Here is a 9,885-nt window from a genome sequence, read left to right on the forward strand (position 1 = left end):
CTCTAAAAATACTGCATTTTCCCTATAGTCCAACTACTTCATGAAGAGTCCAACTCTTCGGAGCGGTCCAACCGCTTTTACAGTATTTTAATGACCATCTCTCCAACTAACTAACAGTTTTGCTTTAAAATAACATCGTAATTAAAATTTAGTATCTGGAAAAATACATCATGGTATTTCTGCACAGTGGTGTCTGTCCAGAATCCGCGGTTGGTCTCCCTTGACCCCGATCGTCGGCCCTCCATCACTCAAAAGGATTTTTGTCCCAAGGTTGGAGGAGGACACCTGTTTTCCCAATGGCCAGTCGCCGACGATCGTGAGGTCAGTCGACAGATCAACAGTGGAGCCCATTCTCATCGCCAAGTTGTGGTGGGTCATCAGTTTTTCTTTAACAATACTCTTACCTTCAGATTTATTTGTTTTAACTGTAAAGCTTATATTTTCAGCTTGAAAGAAGGAGGAAACTGACAGTGGATTGAGGTGTTTATGCRTATGGGTTTGAACCATGCAGTAGTTTTGTTTTGACCAGTGTCTGTGTTTATTGTAGCTAAATGTAGGCAGCTAATTCATAGGTTTCATTGCACTCACCTCCGATTCTTTGATCAAGGCACCCACGTCTTCTCCCAGGTGATCAATGAGACATCGGATGACGACTTCTCTCGTTTTCTCAACAGGATTTCCACTCTGTTCAATAAAGTAAATGTATTGTAATGATGACAAGATACAGTAGTCACTCTCCTCATTGCATTTTGGCACTTTTACTTTTAATAACAGCAGCTTTGGATGTGAAGAAACAAAAACCGTGAATTAGTAAAAAATTTGCTTTGCTCTGGCAGCCATCTTCAATGTGATTGACTCCAAACGTTAATCAGTTGAAGAGGTAAACTTAAAGATTACTTTCTGAAAGTTTTATTATCAGTCCAGTGGTTCATGAGATATTTTGCTAATAGACAAACAGATGCAAGCAAACAAGGCCAAAAATCTTATGTAAATCACAGGAAAATACCAAAAAGACTAAGCAGTGAGCAAGAAATGAGATTATCGTCAAATCTGATGGCATGTAAAACTAAGTCCCAATAGTCATTGAGTCATTCCRTTACCGACATCAGTGGTGCTTTTATTTATTATTTTACCCACTCAAACTCACTTTATTACAGCCAATGTTCCTCAGAGGGAAACACAGAAGCRTTACTGTAAGACAGCCAATGTATTCTGTGTGTGGAYGGCATTAAAGAGACACTCAACTGACAGCATTATTGGAAGCAAACAATAGACCCACATAATGCTGTGGGATGAAAGTGGCCACTGTTCGACGGGACAAAGCCAGCATTCCACACAGATCTGGAGGCTTCCCGGCTCTCCCATGTGATGAGGCGTAATGTCGCGCTTACAACCGTGTAAACTTGGCCGAATGTGGCGTCAATGAAGCCTACCAGTGCGACAGTCTGGCATCTCCCACACCTTTCTGCCCACTTTTCATTGACTCAGACTCAGCTGCTTAGACAAGTCACTGAGTTTTTATGTTGGTGGCTGGAACACGATTCGGGGTCGTCATTCATGAAAACAAAACAAAGTTTGAGAAGAACAATCACAATGGGAATTGGGAMTTTGCATTTGGTTTCAAAGCTTGCGTATTTTCAGAATGTTACAGGAATCAATTTGCGCACAGTAAATGACAACACAAGTTCACATTCACACACCAGCCTACACAAAAAAAGGGGACATATGATACAAAATCCACCTTTTTAGCCATTTGGTGTATTTTTTGTTTGGGCCTGTTTGGGTCCTATTTTTCAACCCGTTCAGTTTTCTTTTCTTTTTTTTTCACGACGTTTTCTGAACTATTACATTGCAGTGTTTGTTGAAACATAAATAAGGTCTGAACTTACCAATTAACCAATTTCATTRATTTTCTTCTCCTCTGGCTCTRGGTCAGACTCTGGATCCAACATAAAACTGGATGGACAAGTCTTCCCTTGTTGATCTTTTAATTAACTAGACTTTAGGCTCAGACTGCTGGAGGACAAACTGTTCACACTCTGAGCCTACAGCAGTACAGTGAGCACAAGTGGACAGTTTGTCCTCCAGCAGTCTGAGCCTAGCAGCAGAGTGAGGACAACTTTATATTCAAGGAAGAGTTCATGATTTTGAAGTAGTATTTTTCCCATCTTGAGCTGTAAAAAGTAACACCTTCAGTAAAAATTAGTGACATCTAAATCTGTGAATTAACTATTTTATTTTGTTTTCATGTGCAACTATTCCATTGTCTAATGTTTTCCATTTCTTTGCCTGTTCCTAAAGGCAAATGCATCCAACTCCCTTTATTTCCTGCCATTGTTCTGTTCGTACACAATCACACGTGAGGAAGCTGTCATTGCTGCAGACGCAGCAAAAACTGGATTCAGCTTTTCACACCATGACACACAATGAGCAGTAGTTTGAAAAAAAAAAAAAAAGGTTTTCCAGGCATATAATCCCCTCGTGCAGTGGCTATAATTATGCTCCTCTAAAAACCGAGTTTACTGTCTTGGTGTTTCCAAATGACAGAGTTGAAGGAGGCTTAAAGAACAAAATGCTGGTTACACGGGAAGGGGGAAAGAACACATTAGCTATAGTCACCTTTCATTTACTTTTACTTTTGTCTTGTTGGGGCTTCTACTGCTATAAACCCTCAAATATCTCAGTTAGTTATGTGATATTTTCAGACTTTTTGAAAAATGAATCACATGTTTCAAAGTTTGATCAGGCTGCTTCCTGAAAGTGTTGTGGCTGGAGAGGGCAGTCTGAACATGACCTGAACAGGAATGGAGTAATGAATTAGGGAAATGCTCATGTTGGCTTTGGTTAAAATAAGTGTTTAAGTCTGCATTTTTTTGGTCTTAAAGWCATTTAAAGCAATAGATATTAAAAAAAAACACATATCAGATAACTAATTCAATTTTTAACTCAATCGTTAGGCACTGTGCACTTAAAATGTTGGCTAGTTAACTAGTTATACCAGATTTACTCACACTAGTTTGACTAATTTGGCCTCACTACCTATGCCAAAATTGGTTACGTCTATTAAATTACTGCATATAAAAATATGTTTTTTTGTTTAATTTAGTTGCTTACAAGTTAACTAGTCAACATTTTAGGTAATTGACTATTTGACATTTTTAAGCACACTTGTCAACATTTTAGAATTTACTAATAAATATTTTTAAGTCACACTTGTCGCTTGGCACGGTGGCTCAGTTGGTAGAGCTGTTGCTTCTAAGCAAGAAAGTTGCCAGTTTGAATCCTGGGTATTTTGAATGTTCTCTCTGTGCACGTGTGAGTTTTCTCTGGGCCCTCCGGGTTTCCACGGACAAAAAACATGACTGCTAGGCTAACTGGTAACAATTTTAACTATGCTGTTGAACATATTTTAAACTTGTAAATATGTAAATAATAATTCTGCTCATAAATGTAAACAACCACTGTGATGGACCAGGGTGCACCTCGTCCCTCAACAGAGACTACTTGATATGAGCACCTGTGACCCAGGAAGAAGCAGAATTGTAAAGTAACTAAGTACAAATACTTTGTTACTGTACTTAAGTAGAAATTTACTTGAGTAATTATTTTTCAGTGTACTTTTTACTTTTACTCCTTACATTTTTACACAATTATCGGTACTTTCTTTTCTACTCCTTACATTTATTAAAAGGTAAAAAAAATAGAAAGTCATTACTCCTATTTTATTCCAGGTTGTTATTATTGAAAAAAAATACTATCCTGATAAATTGTGCTTTCAGGATAGACTGAATTTAAATGAGGTTCGATGAGAAGTATAAATACCATTCTGACACTATGTTGCTTTGCACACAACCCATCACAGCTGCACGCCGTTAGAAAAAAAATTTTTTTGGAGAAGTCACCTCCCAATAAATGTCATTTAGGAAAATCTTAATCGCTCTCTTTTACTCAATACTTTTACTTTTAATACTTAAGTAGATTTTGTGTCAGAAATTTACTTTTGATACTTAAGTGCAAAAAATATCAGATACTTTAAGACTTTTAATCAAGTAATATTCTTAGAAAAGACTTTAACTTTTTACCAAAGTATTGATAAGATACTTGTACTTTTACTCAAGTATCACTTCGAGGTACTTTATACCAGTGTTTCCCAAAGTTGGGGTCGGCACCCAAAGTGGGGTCCCGAAACATCAAGTTGGGGTCCTGAAAAGATTTTCTGAATTAATTACATTTTTGCCTTAGTTGTTACAAAGGAGTGAGGTTAGTATATTTAAAATGGRTAAATGTAGTATAAAAATATTGTTACTATGCCCATGTTTTGTTGACCTGAAACAAATGTTTATCATACAAAAATAGCTGGGGGCTCAGGTCTCTGCTACTGTTATTTTCTGGGTCAAAAGCTGAAAACTTTGGGAACCACTGCACTTTGGTTCCCAAAGTTGGGTTTGGGACCCAATTATGGGTCATGAAGCATCTTGGATAATCTCCATAAATAAATTTAAAGGGTAATAAAGTAATTGCTGATGTAATATTTTCCATATAATTATTACAAAAACACAAAATAAGTATAAATAAGTATTTACATTTGTGTACAAGCCGTTTAGATTGTCAAAAAGCCTGTGTTTTTAGGGTTATTAACAAAGTTCATGTACTCAGACCGGTAATATTTGGGGTCACAAGTTTTCGCCATGGATAGCTTGAAGATAAAAAGTTTGGGAACCACTGGTTTATACAACACTGGGAAGAAGTGGATACAGATCATGGATAATTGACAAATGTCCACATTAGTCGGCTGATAGGCATAGTTGTATCTAGTTATGTAGGGGGTTTTGACGCTTATAAATTAAATTGTACCACGCATTTATCTATGGAAGCGAAGATGTAATGAATGAATACAAACCCAGCATTCCATACACTTTAGGTGATTTTCGTCAGGCATGCGCAGGGGCAGCCCAGGAAAAAAGTGGGTGGTGTCGCTGCATGAAGAGGTGCAGAACCACTCGCCACGGCTTCTCCCAGTGTGTCCAACGTGATGACAGCTGATTGTACGGAGACACACAACCACCCAGGTCCGTCGTGGCACTTTCTACTGTCAACATGCCGACTTTACCGTCCCGCTAAAGCCTCGCAGGTATTTCGGGAAGCTTTGAAAAGTCGCGGGACGCCTACTAGCTGCTCTAAAGTTAAATCGCCGAAGGAAGCAACTTCGCCAAAAAAACAAAACACAATCTCTGAAGAAGTTGGATATCGAGTCAGACTGGATCCAACGGCCCGATCCTGTAATTTCAACAGGCTATACAACTATTTTATAGGTAAGGAAAACTTTAATATTTAAGCTACACTCGTCAAATCGTTCCCATTTGGGATGAAGGGTGTCGCAGCTTCTCCTGTTTGCTGAACCTGAGGTGCTGTTTCTAAACTCTTGCCTTAACTGGAGATTGCAGTCTTGCTTCGTCTTTTTTAGACTTGATTAATCCTCCACGATCAGGCTCCACGAGCAGGGCAGTGTCAGTGTGAATACACAACTGAGCAGCGGCGTGAGGTGAATGGCTGATAATGGTGAACACAAGTGGGCTGCACAGAGTGATCCCCCCCTGCTGCATGTCAGCTGTGGCCTCTGCTGTCAGTTGTTCCATCATCATGTGAGACAAACACAGCCCTGTTCCTGGCCTTTAACTCTAACTATACCTGCCAAACACTCAGCTTTACTCTTGGACAGGTTTTGTTTTATTTTATTTTATTTAACTTAATAGACTGAGAAACTGTGGTGGACAGTTTCATATTATCCCCTTAAAATAAGACCAATCCACATTAAGATTACCTGTGAACTAAGGGGTTTAAAATTAAAATCTTAGACCCAACCAAGTGGTTTACAACTTAGTCAAGTTTGTAAAAAAAAGTATAATGTAAATCTAATTGAGTTATAAAGCTTTTATGACACATGCAATAACTTTATGCATTAAATAGGAATAAATAACTATGCAAGAACTGCCTGACTTAAAAACCTGTGGACAATACATAAGAATGCATGCTCATTGTTTATGAAAGAATGCAGTTTTAACTTTAGTTAAATAATACTTTAAAATCTCAGCATAGAATAGGATGAAATGATGTCCAGAATGAATTCAAATAGTCTTAAAAAAGGAATAAACAATACAAAAACAGTTATATAAGTCAAGCTATGTCACTTCCTGTCTAAGTAAAAGAAAAAAAATCAAGTTGAATAGTAATTAAAAAATGTTAATATTAGGCTAAAATTTAATAATGTGCTGCTGTTCAATAAACCGAGTCTTAATAATCCAACATTTAACAGTCTTGTTCATAAAGATTTCAAAGTAAAAAAGGTGTAGATAGTAAAATACTGTCATAACATGAACAACATACATAACATAGCTAACGTTCAAGTTATTGTTTAGACTCTTTAAAGTGGGGTTCTGTGAAAATATGAATAATTAGTGTATCTTGTAGTAATTTAAAATTACTTCAGTTTGGAGAAGTAGTTTAGCATTTTTAAAAAACAGCTTGAAAACGTTTCAGTTATCGCACAGCGCACCTCGCTTTGCTGTAGTTCACTCTGTTAAATGTGCTAAATTGCATTCAAATGTGTTGGATTGATTTCATTGGTTCGCTGTGTGAACCAGACTGTTTCTAATCTTGTGTTTGAGGTGATGGCCCGCCTTCAAACCACCCACATGGGTCTACTGCAGAGTTAGCATTACAGTGTGGTCAGAGACAGACAGAAAAGGCTTTGTAGTTTCTTTCCACGTGCAAAGATCCCGTCCGTAATATTTACTGTATGCGACAAAAGCTTTTTGTGAAGCAGAGCTGTACAAGTCTATATAACTTTAGGCTGATAGCAGCTTCCTGGGGGTCAAACCACTAATCAAATGAGACTCTTTTTCTCTGCTGTTTCACTGTTTTAGGTTAGTTTCGTTTTTTTTTACCCCACAAAAGTGTCCTTTCCTCTGAATTATTTAACACTTCAACCCGGTGTCATATTTCTACATGTGCTTTGAAGGAAATTTGAGATGTTTGCAAATTACCTGTCACAACCAAGGAATTGTGCAGCAACACATAGCTTATTATCACTGCATTATGAGCTTTAACCAACCAAAGATTATAGCATTCCTTTGATAAAAAGTAATATGAATAAGATTAGAAAACTTTCTTTAGTGACCCAGTTCTGCAATATGCTGTCATCTCACTGAGGAGTTAATCCTCAGAACTGAAAAGGGACAGCAGTCTTTACAAGCTGTTGGCGGTTTCAACGTGAGCAAACTTCAGTCAGCAAATAAGAAAAAGGCAGGACAATTTAAATGATTTCAAATGAGGGTGAAATGATTCAGGGTTTTTTTTTTTCGAGTCTGTAATCGGAGGCTGCAAATAAAGAAGTGACTCATTCAGCAAGAGTGTATTTTAAAATCAGGAAGTTAACCCTCTTCCACTGTAGATTTTTGACTGGGTGATTAGGATTTTAAAAATGTTCACACTTGTTGAAATGACAGAGAATCATTAGTTATGCAGTATGGGGTGTTTTTTTAGATTAAACCTTAAAGCTGAACTGGGACACAATGGGTACTGAGATGGACTGAAGACAGACTAAACAAAGCAACCAGACTCAATGATTAACTTGGTTTCTAAGAACACATTGACATTTGGAAAACACTCCAATGGTTTTGAAGTTTAAGACACTGTATAGATTCTGGCAGACATACACTGCTTTTATTTTTTACAGATAGGARATGAACTCACTGGTGTTTTGTCATTAGAATCCCTGTAGAGGTTTTCTGTAACATTTATGACCTTTGCTGCCAAAAGGAGCCACACTGAGGAATCTTTTATTATCGAGTTATTATTTTCACATTTTAAAAGCTTCAAAATGACACGTAGTTTGCTTACATTTAGAGATTTTTATTTGCTGGGGAGATGTCGTCGTAATCACTTTACCAAATTGTTCAAGCCATTGTTATTTTATGTTGAAAGTCTAAACAGGGCTTATGTTTGGAAATGATTAAAGTGTTGCTGATGCAAAATGGCCATCTGTAATGAATCCTTTCCTTCCAGCTTCATGTTTTGAGTTTCTTGTGTTTATGAGATCTGAATCACTGTTGAGATGATTGTTGTTATGCTGCAGAGCATAGCTTCAGGAAAATCACTTCCTCTGTTTTATAAGGCATTTCTAATTACAGTTTATACTGTATTAACAATGATATATGTGTTACTTTAATAAATGAAAGGCCTTTTAATTTAATAATGTACCTTAGTCATGTTTGTTCTTTGTACTTGGAAAAAACAAATATTTTTGGTGACTGGCTCCTCAGTGTTTTGGCAGTACTTTGCTGAAATGCTGAACAGATTTTTCTGAGTGTCCACTGAGGTGGTTCACAAATGTGTCAGCAGCATTTTGAAGCCCTCATTGAAAAATCTCCCCATGGCATGTTGTCTTGTCATTCTGTAATGTCCTCTTTCACCACGAGTTGTCTAAATGTTTGAGATTTACTGGTGAGGAAAATGTTTCCACAGAAAATACCTCAAATTTTACCCAAATTTTCTGATGATGTTTCTGCAGTTCTGCCGTGAGCCCATCTGTTGTGTAACAGCTCATGTGCAAACTATTAAGGCTTGGGATGTATTTTAAGGGTGCGGCACATCCTTGGGCACCTCTGGGGTCCTCTCAGGGAAAACCTTCTTCCATCCAAACAAAATCTTTGTATCCATGACAATACAGCTTCTGCCTTCTGGCAAACGTCTGAGCTGTTCCTTTCTCTGTAGAAATGTTTATGCAAAAAGGGCAGTTCCACCCAGTGACTGTACACTTACATGTGTGTGTTTGTGTCTTATAGTCCGGGCCTTTGATATTTGGCACGTGCATGTTTTGGCGAGTAAGGAATGGCGAGACAAAAATGCGATTAGGTGGAAGTTATTGAACACAAAGGAAACGTCAAGATAAAAAGGAATGTGGAAAGTTTGTGGATTCTAGCCAGGGCTGAAGGGATGCTGGAACGTACACGAGAGTCTGAAGACAGAGGTAGATTCAAGTCGATTTGTGCATGAGTTTAAAAAAAAGTGTTTCCAGCCTCTTTTTAAACAAACCCACCCAGAGTTTTCCTACATTTAGCAGCAACACTTAGTTTTCTTTTAGTTTCTCTCAGCTCTTTAATAGCATCACAAATATTTTCAGTGAAGCAAATAAGTATTTTCTAGTGAACATTGGGTATATGACTGATTTGGCTCTATCGACTATATTTTGTATCTGGCGTCAACCAAATTTGGTGTTAAACTTCCTGTTTTGTACTCACATAATTAAATGGTAAATGGCTTGTACTTATGTGTTTAAATAGCACTTTTCCATCCAACTTGGATACTCAAAGTTCTTTACACTACAATCTATGCCCTCTGTTACCCATTCCAATACACATGTTCATTCGGCACTCTAAACTGTATGTCTTTGCATAGCTGACATATACAAATCATCCTATGGAAACTAATCATTGCTTTAAATCACATTCATACACTGATGGGACACACACATAGGCAGAGAGGGTTCAGGGTCTTTCCCAGGGACACTTTGACATGTGACTGAATAGCAGGGAATCAAACCCCCCAACTCTCTGATTAGAGGATTTCTCACTTAACCACACAGCCGTGTAGCTTTATCTTAAATAATTTAAAAAGTAAATGACATTTAGAAACATTCAGAAACTACACTGACAACTGGATGGTGTTAGGATTTGATGTCTATTGATTTACAAAAATGAGCAAAATCACAAAGTCTGGATGGTGTGAGATATACACTCACCGGCCACTTTATTAGGTACACCACGCTAGTAACGGGTTGGACCCCCTTTTGCCTTCAGAACTGCCTCAATTCTTCGTGGCATAGAT

General features: G+C 37.6%; 1 protein-coding gene across 1 annotated transcript in view; it reads left to right on the forward strand.

Annotated features, from left to right (window-relative positions):
* Positions 1 to 5,223: 5,223 nt before the first annotated feature.
* dnmbp (dynamin binding protein) overlaps positions 5,224 to 9,885 on the forward strand; it is a 45,052-nt gene continuing 40,390 nt past the window's right edge. Inside the window, exon 1 of the mRNA XM_014007568.1 lies at positions 5,224 to 5,312. The gene's annotated coding sequence lies outside the window, so the exon portion shown is untranslated. The remainder of the gene's footprint in view (positions 5,313 to 9,885) is intronic.

The sequence above is a fragment of the Austrofundulus limnaeus genome, unplaced genomic scaffold (genome assembly GCF_001266775.1).
Source record: "Austrofundulus limnaeus strain Quisiro unplaced genomic scaffold, Austrofundulus_limnaeus-1.0 Scaffold43, whole genome shotgun sequence".
NCBI classification, from domain to species: domain Eukaryota; kingdom Metazoa; phylum Chordata; class Actinopteri; order Cyprinodontiformes; family Rivulidae; genus Austrofundulus; species Austrofundulus limnaeus.